Source organism: Danio rerio, chromosome 12 (genome assembly GCF_049306965.1).
Source record: "Danio rerio strain Tuebingen ecotype United States chromosome 12, GRCz12tu, whole genome shotgun sequence".
Classification (NCBI taxonomy): Eukaryota; Metazoa; Chordata; class Actinopteri; order Cypriniformes; family Danionidae; genus Danio; species Danio rerio.
Genome location: NC_133187.1, coordinates 42,354,547 through 42,366,761, shown reverse-complemented (window position 1 = coordinate 42,366,761; position 12,215 = coordinate 42,354,547). Strand labels below are relative to the sequence as shown.

General features: G+C 33.5%; 1 protein-coding gene across 3 annotated transcripts in view; it reads right to left on the bottom strand.

The window, feature by feature from the left end:
- The window catches only part of cdh12b (cadherin 12b), a 321,993-nt gene that overhangs the window by 160,605 nt on the left and 149,173 nt on the right, over positions 1-12,215 (bottom strand). The window lies entirely within an intron of this gene.

Here is a 12,215-nt window from a genome sequence, read left to right as displayed (position 1 = left end):
AAAATTAAAACCTGTTTTTATTCTAGCCAAAATAACAAACTTCTCCAGAAGAAAAAAAAAATTATCAAAAAGAAAAAAATACTGTGAAAATTTCCTTGTTCTGTTAATGTAACGCCTGGGTTCACTTGAAGAAGGCATGGGATATCAGAATTATTAAAACACATATTTATTTACAAAACTTACGGAGATGAACACAGGACGAACACAGGACGAACACAGACTGAAGACAGACATCAGCATAGTGAAAATACCAGACAATGAAGAAACTGAATTTTAGGATTTAAATACACATGAGGGAAATGACACTGATTGGGCACAGGGGTAAGACACAGGTGATAGTGATCAACATAATTATGGCGGGAACTACAACAAAGATGCACATGGTGAAGGTCACATGAGGAAAACAAACACACGAGGAAGACAGGTTGTGACAGTTAAACATAATTAATGAAATATTTAAAAATAATAATAATAATAAATAAATAAATAAAAGGATGGCTAATAATTCTGAATTCAACTGTGTATGTAAAACAAAGCATACATTTAATTAAAACAGTTTTGGTAAAAAAATGTATGGTATTTGTTTTCCTCAACAAACAAACAAATCATTATAAAGTAAATAAAAAACTCATGATAAGCCATCATTCTTGTTTGGTTAAAAAAAACAAAACAACAACAACAACAAAAAAACGATCAGGTTAGTTACAGGAATACATTATATAGATTACACTAAAGCCTCTGTGTCAGTCTTTCCAAGTAAACCATCCATAGACAACACATGGTGCGCTTAACCATAAATAAGCCCAGTTAAGTGATCCATGGCTATGGTACTCAAAACCTCTGTTAATGCTTTAGACATGCTTGCTGGAGAGAGTGAATGGATAATTGCAGTGTGTCTTGCCGGGTCTATGTACATGGTAACCTTGATTAGTGTACAGGTCACTGGAGAGATTCTGTCTGGTCATTTGATGCTGATTACTGCAGAGAGGAGTCTGTGATTGCATTATGGAGCTCAATGTTCTCGCTCCAGCTACTGCCTATTTATGGAGTGTGTTACACATTTTGAGGGTTGGTTTAACCATTTAGCTTATGAACTAGTTTTAAATGGCTTGATTTAATTGAAGGGATGGATGATTTTGGAGATTGTTGTGCTTATCTATGTTATCTTTCATTTTAAATACAACATGATGCAACAATCTAAACCGATTTTACTTCTGTAATGCCGCATTTTTAGTGGACTTAAATATTCAATGTGAAGAAAAAAAAATAAGGACAGTACTAGATTTTATCAACTGAGAATTGATTGGATTGCGGAAAGTATGGTTTCATATCAAATTGAGTCTGAAACTGTACAGGCATTCAATTTTTGATGAGATTTGTAAACCATATCATAAAGGCAGAAGGTCAAGTTTGTCCTGACCTAATCCAGATGGTGAATCCTGTGTTTTTGTATTTTTTTATTTTATTTTTTTTTACTTTGAGTGACTTGTACACTGTTCACTTGTAAAACAAACTCCAATCCTTCGTACAGTATTTCCAGCTTGATCTCAAGAGAAAATGTAACTACACTCTCAGATATAAAGGTACTCATGCTGTCACTAGGGTAGTACCTTTTCAAAATGTACAAATTAGTACTGTAAAGATCCAATTTAATACCTCAAGGGTACATATTAGTACTTAAAAAGTACAAAAGTGTTCATCTTAAAATTTTTACGTACTAATATATACTTTTGAGGTACCAATATGGACCTTTTAAATACAAATGTGTACCTTTTAAAAAGGTACCACCCCAGTGATAGCTTGTGTACCTTTATTTCTGAGAATGTATTTTACATTTTGTCAGTTTAGTGGCTAATTCATACAAATGCATACAGTTGTAGAAAGGTGTAAGAGTTTTAGAAGGAGGCATGGCACCAAACTCCACCCTTAAATCCAACAGACCCTTTTCACATTTCCCAGTGTCTCAGTAGAAGAAGTCGTCATAGTTGAGAAAACTTGCGCAGTGAATGGGAGAATACAACAAATATTTTTTTTTGTACAATCCTATTTGCTCAAATAATAAACTAAAAACTCAACGGTGATGTTCTAATAGACTTTCAGAAAAAGGAAAAAAAATAGTGTGAGACTGATAACAGCAGCCAATAGAGAGAATAACATTATTGACACATTAGGCACAAGCGCTAATTAGTTTTTTTGTAATACGTACATAAACATATATAAATGTTCATACATTTAAAAAAAATCTAAGTAATAAAAATGTTCCAGGATTTAAGATGCTGATGACCGTTAAACATGTCATAACAGGCTTGTGAAAAGGATCCACTGGTAATATGCAAATCATACTAAAATATACAAATAACGTTGTACGAATTCACACGAAGTAGTCACTGATTCAAAAAAGTTTCATGGGCTGAGTTGGGTGCCACACCTCCTTTTTAAAATCATACATTTTTGTATGACTGTATTAGCCACTAAACTTGCAAAATATAAAAATGGATACATTTCCTTGGGAGATCAGGTCATTTCAGTTATTGGACTTATTATTATTACTATATATATATATATATATATATATATATATATATATATATATATATATATATATATATCGCTGTTTCATGTATCTCCACATTCTTGTAATCAAGTTGTAATCATTTTTACTACAATTTTTAAATTAAAGATGGTTAAACGCTTGGTGTTGTAGTGGTTTTGAAAAAAAAAAAAAAACATCCCATGTGACTTCACTGCTTCAACTGCAATCATATGAACCTCCAAGAACACTCTTGTACACCAAAAAAATTGTAAAACTAATTTATTTACTTATCTTTCACCTCAGGTCAGAGGCTCTTTTAGCATGGGCAAAACATCCATTGCAAGCCACACTGCTCACTCTAATGGCAAATTTCATATGATGTAAAATTTACAGTATTACTGAATGCCAATAATACTTTAAAATGTACAAGTTGTACTGTAAATTAGCAATTACAATTGTGCGGTAAAATTACACAAGAGTTGTAATTGTTAAATTACAGTGTGCTTAAAAATGTTGCCAGTACTACTGTAAAAAACTGCCAGTAATACTGTGAAATTGTCAAGCGCACTGTATATTAATAACGACAACTGTATATTAATAACGACCAAAGTGGCCAGCAATACTGTAAATTTTACAGCAATTATTTACAGTGTATATCCGTTAATAAACACACATCCTAACCTGTTGTGAAAAAGAAGTCATTGGCAACAGTTATTTTTATTTTATTATAATTAATTTTTTTGGCACACAGATTTATTCTTGGAGCTTAGTATGAATACAGTTGAACCACTGAAGTCAGATTAAATCTTTTGACAAAACTTTTGTTTCCTTTTCTGGACTTCAAACAGAAGCATTGCCGTCTATGGAGGATGAGGGAGCTCTCCGACTCCATCTAAACAATTTTAACTGTGAACTGACCCTTTAAAACATACATGCTCTTACATATAACCTTATATGCTGCATTAGAAACAACAACAGCCTGGTTTAAAACTTGCTGCTATGGCTGCACAATATATTGTTTTAGCAATCATATAGTCACATTGCAAGGTGTACAGTGTTTAGTTGGAAATATAGTTGACCATCACCCAAAATTCAGAACATATGAGATCTGTGCAGTCTTTAACCATAATAATAAAACAAATGTCCTGTTCAAAACTTTAATAAGGATACATTGTATTGAAATATTTACTGTGGAGTTTGCATGTTCTCCCCATGTTCGCATTGGTTTCCTCCAGGTGCTCCCCCACAGTTTAGACATGCGGGTATAGGTGAATTGGGTAAGAGTGTGTATGGGTGTTTCACACGTGTTGGGTTGCCGCTAAAAGGGCATCCACTGCCTAAATCATATGCTGGATAAGTTGGTGGTTCATTCCACTGTGGCAACTCCTTATCAATATGTGTTGAATTGCTGAAATGAATGAATTATTTACACAATGAAGACTATGCAATGCTATTTTACATTTGTTCAACTTCTGTACCTGAATTCTGTTTGACTGCAGAAACTGTAAAACACTGATTATTTTATTTGTATCTTTGCTCTATTATATTTATCCATGTTTGTACTTATATTTAATATTAAAATACACTCTGTCTAAATAAATGAATTCTTTTCAAATAGAGCTTTTCAAGTCATCTGGTGAAACTGCAATCATATCTCAATGTATTGCAGAAAAACTAAATATCACAATGTCAGATTTATCAAATATCGTGCAGCCCTACTTGATGGATCTTTTGGCATTGGCTATGTGAACAAATTGTGGGAATAATCCCTAACTCACCTATGATACAGACAAAAGCAAATCAAAGAGTTCTGATACTGATATGACTGCAAATATGTGACTTAAAACATCTTGTCTTTTTCGCTTTTGCCTTGCTGGTAAATACCTCTCTTGACTCCAATGTGCAGATCCACGTCTTTATAAGTTATGTTGAAAAGATCACGGAGCTAATGATAGGTTGGCTCAGACAGATGAGATTGCAGTCATTTCTGGGAATTAATCTGAGAAAAGGTGGCGGGGAGAAATGAGGTGGACGTGGGTGTCAATAACACAATCGGAGCGAGTAAGTGTTGAGCTGTCAGCCAAGAAAACAAGCTGTAAAATAGATGGCCTTTTTTACAAGATGCATTATTGTATTCAAATGAGAGACCTTTCTGATGGAAGCATTTTATAAAGTTTTGGAAAATGTATATTACTTTATAATTTATATTACTTTTGTGTCTTTATTTTTTATTAGAAAAAAAAATGTTTAGACTAACAACAGATTAATCAATATTTTTATTTTGTATGATGCCATATTTTTGCCAAGCATACTTCTTTTTTCTTACTGTGTTGCATACATTTTTGAAGGAACTGCTGACAAGAGGGAAATAGCAAAATAAGAATAAATCAACACAATCTCACGGCATTTCGTAACTTTTTGATTTAGTGGCTAATTTGTATGAATTCGTACGGTCTAATTCGTACAATTTAGTACGATTTTCTCATCACCCAATGACGGTTGGGGTTAGGGGTGGGGTGCCACGCCTCCTTTTAAAAATCTTACATTTTTGTACGACTGAACTCGTACGACGAATTCATATGAATTAGCCACTAAACTGACAAAACGTAAAATACTTATGTTTATATATATATATATATATATATATATATATATATATATATATATATATATATATATATATATATATATATATATATATATATATATATATATATATGAATATATGCATTGCATTGGGGTAACATAACCCAGAGCTCTGTCCTTGAATTATTCATTATTATCTAATGAAATACTATTTTTTTTACATTGAAGAAAACCCTGTCCTGACCTTTTTTATTGAACATGCACGGTATTGGTTAGATATTCCAACAGTATATGAGGCTCCTTTTTTTTTTTTTTTTTTTTTCAGAATGAGCCTATGTTGTGTCTCACCTATTATGAAAGTGAACTGTTACAGTTTAAAATACCTTAAAAAGTTAAGTAAATATTAAGTATTTTATTAAGTATTATATAAAATGGTACTTAGTATAATATTAAGGTACTTAGTATAATATTAAGTATTTTTTGGATGAACTATCTTAAGTCAGAAATGTAAAAATAGCAACATTCTTGTTTGAAAAATACATTACAATTTAATGTTATTTTTTGAGGTAAACTCTTCTTTAAGAAAAAAAAAAAGAGCACAAGAGTAACACTGACAGACAGCAATGAATGATCTGAATGGTTTGCTGAAAAGGCTGTTTGGATAGCGGTTGATGATGAACAGATTGTGCTGTGAAGATGAATGAAAGATGATTTCTGCAGGTAAATCCTGAGAATGGGAAGATTTCAAACGATCTGGAGCAGTTCTCCCATCTGCCATTATTGGATTGAGTCTGTAAAGACCCTTCTCAAATTTTCCCAGACAACGTTGAGCGCATCTCCTTTATTCTGAGTGATTTTTTTTTTCATTTATCAGACTTTTTGTTGAGGGCACAGATCTTCTTCTGCGTTCACTCTACATACAGTTTCCTCCATCTTTCTCAGCAAAGCTTGTTGAGACGCACATACACACACAGAAAAAGCCCAGTCGGTTGCGTCTTTGTAAACACAGTATAAACCCTTGATCCGCTTGAGCCTCCTGATGATTCGTTTGTGCTCATCTGGGATTGAAATCCTCAGATATGAGGTGAACGTGATCCAGCTTAACTTTCTGAGAAGCTCCGTCTGCTTTAGAGTCAATATGAAATGCCGTCTGCAGCCATTTTGCATCTTCAAACTGATGCATGTACAATTGAAATTCAAATATATGTAGATCCATTGATGTCTTGTAATCATTTATTGTGTAAAAATAGGATGTTTGCTTTTAAAAGCTTGATTAATTGGAACATTTTACTTTATGCTTTGTTATAGATCTCATATGTACAGTTGAAGGCAAAATTATAAGCCCTCATGTGAAATTTTTACAGAGCAAAGACATCTTCACATTATTATATGCATAACTACTGTAAATTATTATTGAAATACTCCAGCTATAAGTGGATGCTTCTGTACAGTCCTCAAACAGTTTATCAGTGTAAACAAGTATATTTTTTTCCTGGATATGATTTATTTTTTGCTGAGTTTACAAGATAATCAGGCCACATGATAATTTGTCCTAGTGAATAGACATTTCATTAGTCACCACAACTTTGTGACCTAAAGCGATACATCTGAATCGCTGCTAATGAAGGACTGATTTGACTCATAATCACGGATCATTTCATAATCAACTTCATTCAAATGTCAAATCGCTATAAAACCAGCTGTTGGTATAATACATTTAGATGATATGTTTGAGAATATTGAGTTAATTTAAACTCCTTTATGTCTACTGAGTATTTTCGATTTACACAATATATTTAAAAAAAAAAAGATCTATTCTATATATATGTATATATATATATATATATATATATATATATATTGAAAATGGCAGCTTAAAGACGCCTCTGGAGAATGAAGTCACATGCTTTGCCCAGGTGTAATTTTATTTACACACTTCAACAGAGTATAAAAATTTTTATGGTTCTGTGGGTCTCGCGTATCAAAACTAATTTTTATTTTGTATTTTTTATTGAATTCAAGTTAGGTGATTGGCTGGGCCCATCTGCAGCTTGATTTTTTTTTCTTTTCTGAAAGCATTTGAGAGTTTTCTAGGCAGTGTTTTAAATCACTGTCTTGCTAAAATGTCCACCCTGGTTTCATCTTCATCATCCTGGTAATATAGATGTTGGACTAAGTAGCTAATATTAGTTTACAATGATAAAGGCCAGTGGGTTGCTGAAGAACTACTAAGAGATTTCAGCTGCTGTCTGGGCTTTTACTGGCGTTCTACACTTCCCTTTCTTTCAGAACTGATTGAATTATAAAACATAATAAAAGTATTAATATAAAAAAATGTCATGTGGGTTCCTGAGTGCAATACAATCAACATCAAATGTCAAATCATGTTATTTATTTATTTATTTATTTATTTATTTATTTATTTATTTATTTATTTATTTATTTATTTATTTATTTATCTATTTATCTATTTATTCGTTTGTTTGTTTGTTTGTTACTTTTTTACTTCCAGATCATTTAACTAAATTTAAACCCTGCTGTCCATGATATTGGACTTTTGTCATTTAATGTTACATCTCCCCTTGTCTATGAGCTAGGAGGGCAGGAAAAATTAACAAAAAAAAATAAATTAAAAATTGTTTCCAAAAATACTAAGGGGACGAAGCAGTGGCGCAGTAGGTAGTGCTGTCGCCTCACAGCAAAAAGGTCGCTGGGTAGCTGGTTCGAGCCTCGGCTCAGTTGTCGTTTCTGTGTTGAGTTTGCATGTTCTCCCTGCATTCACTTGGGTTTCCTCCGGGTGCTCCGGTTTCCCCCACAGTCCAAAGACATGCAGTACAGGTGAATTGGGTAGGCTAAATTGTCCGTAGTGTATAAGTGTGAATGTGTGTGTGGATGTTTCCCAGAGATGGGTTGCGGCTGGAAGGGCATCCGCTGCGTAAAAACTTGCTGGATAAATTGGCGGTTCATTCTGCTGTGGCGACCCCGGATTAATAAAGGGACTAAGCTGACAAGAAAATGAATGAATGGAAAAATATTAATTGAATGGTTTAGACATTAAACATATTTTTCCATTATAACCAGACCTCAGATGTCTTTCCGGACTAAATCAAAGAACAACAATCTGTATTATTTAATTTTAATTTCACATTGGCTATTTTATGCATTTATGCTATTTAGGCTTGATTAAAATTAGATAAATGAATGAATAAAAAAAATGAATAATAAATAAATAAAAAATTTGTCTAATTTCTGAAAGCGTAAAAAAAACATAGCAAATGCACTTCTACATTTAGTTTTGATATTTGGACAGTAAATCAGGTCTAAGGGGGTTATGTAGTCAACTTTTATGAGAATGTGTTTTTATATTTTTATTAGTATTATTATTTTATGATTCAGAAACACAACCCAGGCACATTCTGAAAGTGTACCACTATGTACATTTCTGGAGATTGTGAAATATATCCCAGGAGGTAAGTTTTTTTTTTTTTTTTTTTTGCAGTTTTTGTTTGTTTGTTTTTGGGCTGCTGTGTACAGTTTTTGAGATCTCAAATTTCTCTTGTGTGTGCCATTTGTGCCTGCTGTTTTCATGTAAATCCACCAGAGTTCGCTGTCAACTGACTGACTGACCGATTGACTAAACCGCTCTTTTCTATAAACCCAACCAAAAGTGTATTCAAAAGCACCGATTGACCCGCCCACCTCCATAAAGCCAACCAACAGTGTTTTCAAAATCAATCCAGAAAAAGAAAAGCCCTCACCATATTTTTACCACATTTTCACCATGTTATTTCCTTGTTTGTTTTATTTTTGGCTACTTTTAATTTTACCTGCTTTCTGAAACTGTTCTTCACCGGAATTGAACACCGTCACCATGCTCAACTCTGCGTCTCAAGTCGGGCAACGTACATGGTGAACTAACTGTACAAACTGGTAACAGTGGGAAAGCCGTCCATATGGAGGTAAGAGGTCAGCTGGTAAGCGCATCATACCGCCCCTGTAGCATTCGTTTTATAGACGAAATACAATCATATGTACTTCTGGCTACATAATTCATGATCACCAGAAACGTATATAAGGCTACATTTTTTAGGATGAGCCTGTGCTACAGAAACACTTTAAAACAAATGTTGCTTCAGACGCAAGTTATTACACATTGATGCAACATTCCTAATCCACCTTTCCTCTTTTAAACTAATGCACCTCAATGAATCATGAAAAATAAGACCAGCATTGTGCCTAAAGAAAGTAAATGGGGTCAATTTTGATTTCGTGTTGACTCGAAACATCATAAAATATCATGCAGATGCACATCCTATTAAATTACCTTTGTACATTGGTTCATTGCCATTTTAAAAATCACAGCTATCGGATCTGAAAGGTTGGAAACGGTGGTTGACTGATGGCACTTTGGCTAATGATGTCATAAATAATGTTGCATTATAAAGTTGCTTAAACCCACCAACCGGTGTCCTGCAGATTATGTATAGTCTTTATTATGTTATTAGCTCAGATGATTGAAGAAAGAGGTGAATTGTGGGTGGTCATAAGTGACAGCGAGAGGGGGTTGTAATGGTGATTGAAAGGCTAAATCAGGACATGGAGCGGAAAAGAAAGAGCATGATTTACAATGAGCCGAATGATTGCCATTTTTTTTCATGTGAACAGGCATTGCTCAGGTCTGGGAACAGTAGCGGGTTATTTAATTGCGGAATTGAGGGTTTGTTGCGGTATTCCCAAAGGCTCAATGAGGCTTTTATTTCTCCGTAATAAACGATAAAATGCTGATGTCTTCTAGAGTTTCTTCAGTATCTGGAGGCTGTGATGTTCCCATGCTCACAGTTTCTGCATAAATGCATACTGTAGAAAGAAAAAAAAATTGCATCCGCCTGCTGTTGCATATTATGTGTCAATCCATCAACTCTTCTGTTCAAAATGAATATTTTATGCTCGTAAAAATGTTATCTCATAAAATTAGATATCTATTTGGTCTCCACTGCCAAAATTACATGTCTAGTACTACAAAAACAGGGAGGATTATTCTGGTTACGCAGTGTTCTAGTTGTATAATATGTGTCATAATGGATAAAATATTAAACTTGCTTTTTTATTTTTATAACAATTTATTAAATCGGTCATTAGAAAATTTTGCACATCAAGTGCACTCATAGCTCTTTACACATTTTTTAGGGGGTGGGGGGGGTGGTCTCCTCATCCACCACCTGGATGACGCGATATTGCACCAAACTGCAAACTGATGTGGAGTGATGTGGTGGAGAAGAGAGAGAGTGATGAAGCCAATTATGATATGGGGATGGTTAGGAGGCCATGATGGACAGAGACCAGTGGGCAAATTTTGGCCAGTATGTCAGGGTTAAATTCCTACTCTTCTTCAGAGGACATCCTGGAATTTTTAACAACCACAGAGAGTCAGGACCTCAGTTTTAACCGAAAGACAGCACTCACTGAGCAGTATAGAGTCTCCATCAACATACTGGGGCGCCCCCTGCTGGCCTCACAACACTTCAGCAGCAACCTAGCTTTCCCATATGGTCTCCCATCCAGGCACTGACCGGGTGCCTTTACAATAAAGTATGACTACATCAGTTATATAAAACATTAACTGTGGAAATAATGTTAGGACAATTATATTAATTATGTTAGTCATTTATATATTTCCGTTAAATATGATACCCGATTAATTTTCTTTTTTATTAATCAAGTTGTTAGTGATATGTTGTTAATAGTTTATTATTGCAGGTTTTTATTATTTTGCAGGTGTTTGTTTACATTGTGTTGCTATGTGGTTTTGTTGCTATGTGCTATGTGTGTCCTTTTATGGATTGTAAAGCATTGCAATGCAGTTGTTGAGGTGTTCTAATTTGTTTAAAAAGTGTTGCTATGCTGTTGCTGAGTTGTGATTTTTGTTGTTGGTTTTGTAGTGCATTGTGATGAGGATCCTGAAGTGTTCTGATGTGAACTATATAGTTGACGACACATGGCTTGTTTACAAAATAATTATAATATATAATATAGTATATAACATATTCATTCATTCATTATTCTTTGGCTTAGTATCTCGATTTATCAGGGGTCGCCAAAGAGGAATGAACTGCCAACTTATCCAGAATATGTTTTACGCAGTGGATGCCCTTCCAGCCAAAATCCAGTACTGGGAAACACCCATACACTTTCACATTCACATCCCGGTGGAAACCCACGCGGACATGCACTGAAAATTCCTATAAGTTGACTGAACTAAATTAATTGAGTAAACTCTTTGCCTCAATTTAATTGAGTAATGGAGTCCCCCAAAACTTGCATATTTAAGTTTATTTAACCTGCCTGTTTTGTAGACTATACATAGACTATACATATAATATAGTCTACAAAACCGGCCAGTTAAATAAACTTAAATGTGCAAGTTTTGGGGGACTCCATTACTCAATTGAATTGAGGCAACGAGTTTACAACATTTTTATTTCCATTATTCCATGATTAAAAAAAAAAAAAAAAAAAAAAAAAAACAAGTGACATTTTGTTACTATATATATATATATATATATATATATATATATATATATATATATATATATATATATATATATATATATATGCATGTCTGTGCATGTGTGTAATAATATACTATGGAAAATGTTTAAATAATTTTTTACAAAAAATGAGTAGCCATTTATTCACATTATGATGAATAACTATATCTGAAACCATTTGTTTTCTGATTTAAAAAAAGACCTTGTACTTAAAAGGTTCAAGAATACATTTGAACATAAAAAAATCAAGAATACATTTGTGAAAATGACCTTTTTTTTTCAAAGGATTAATTATGATTTTGAGCTCACTACACTTGAAATCTTAAGTCTATTCATTTCCCTGGTACATACGTTTAAATAACTCATATTTTTAAGTGATAGGACCAAAATGCAAAATTTTAAGTTATATTCAGTCAACTTTACCTAATTGTTTAAGCAAACATTAGAGTTTTCAGTATGGGGAGAACATGCAAACTACACACAGACATGCCAACTGATCCAGCCGGGACTAGAACCAGCAACCTTCTTACTGTGAGACAACAGTGCTA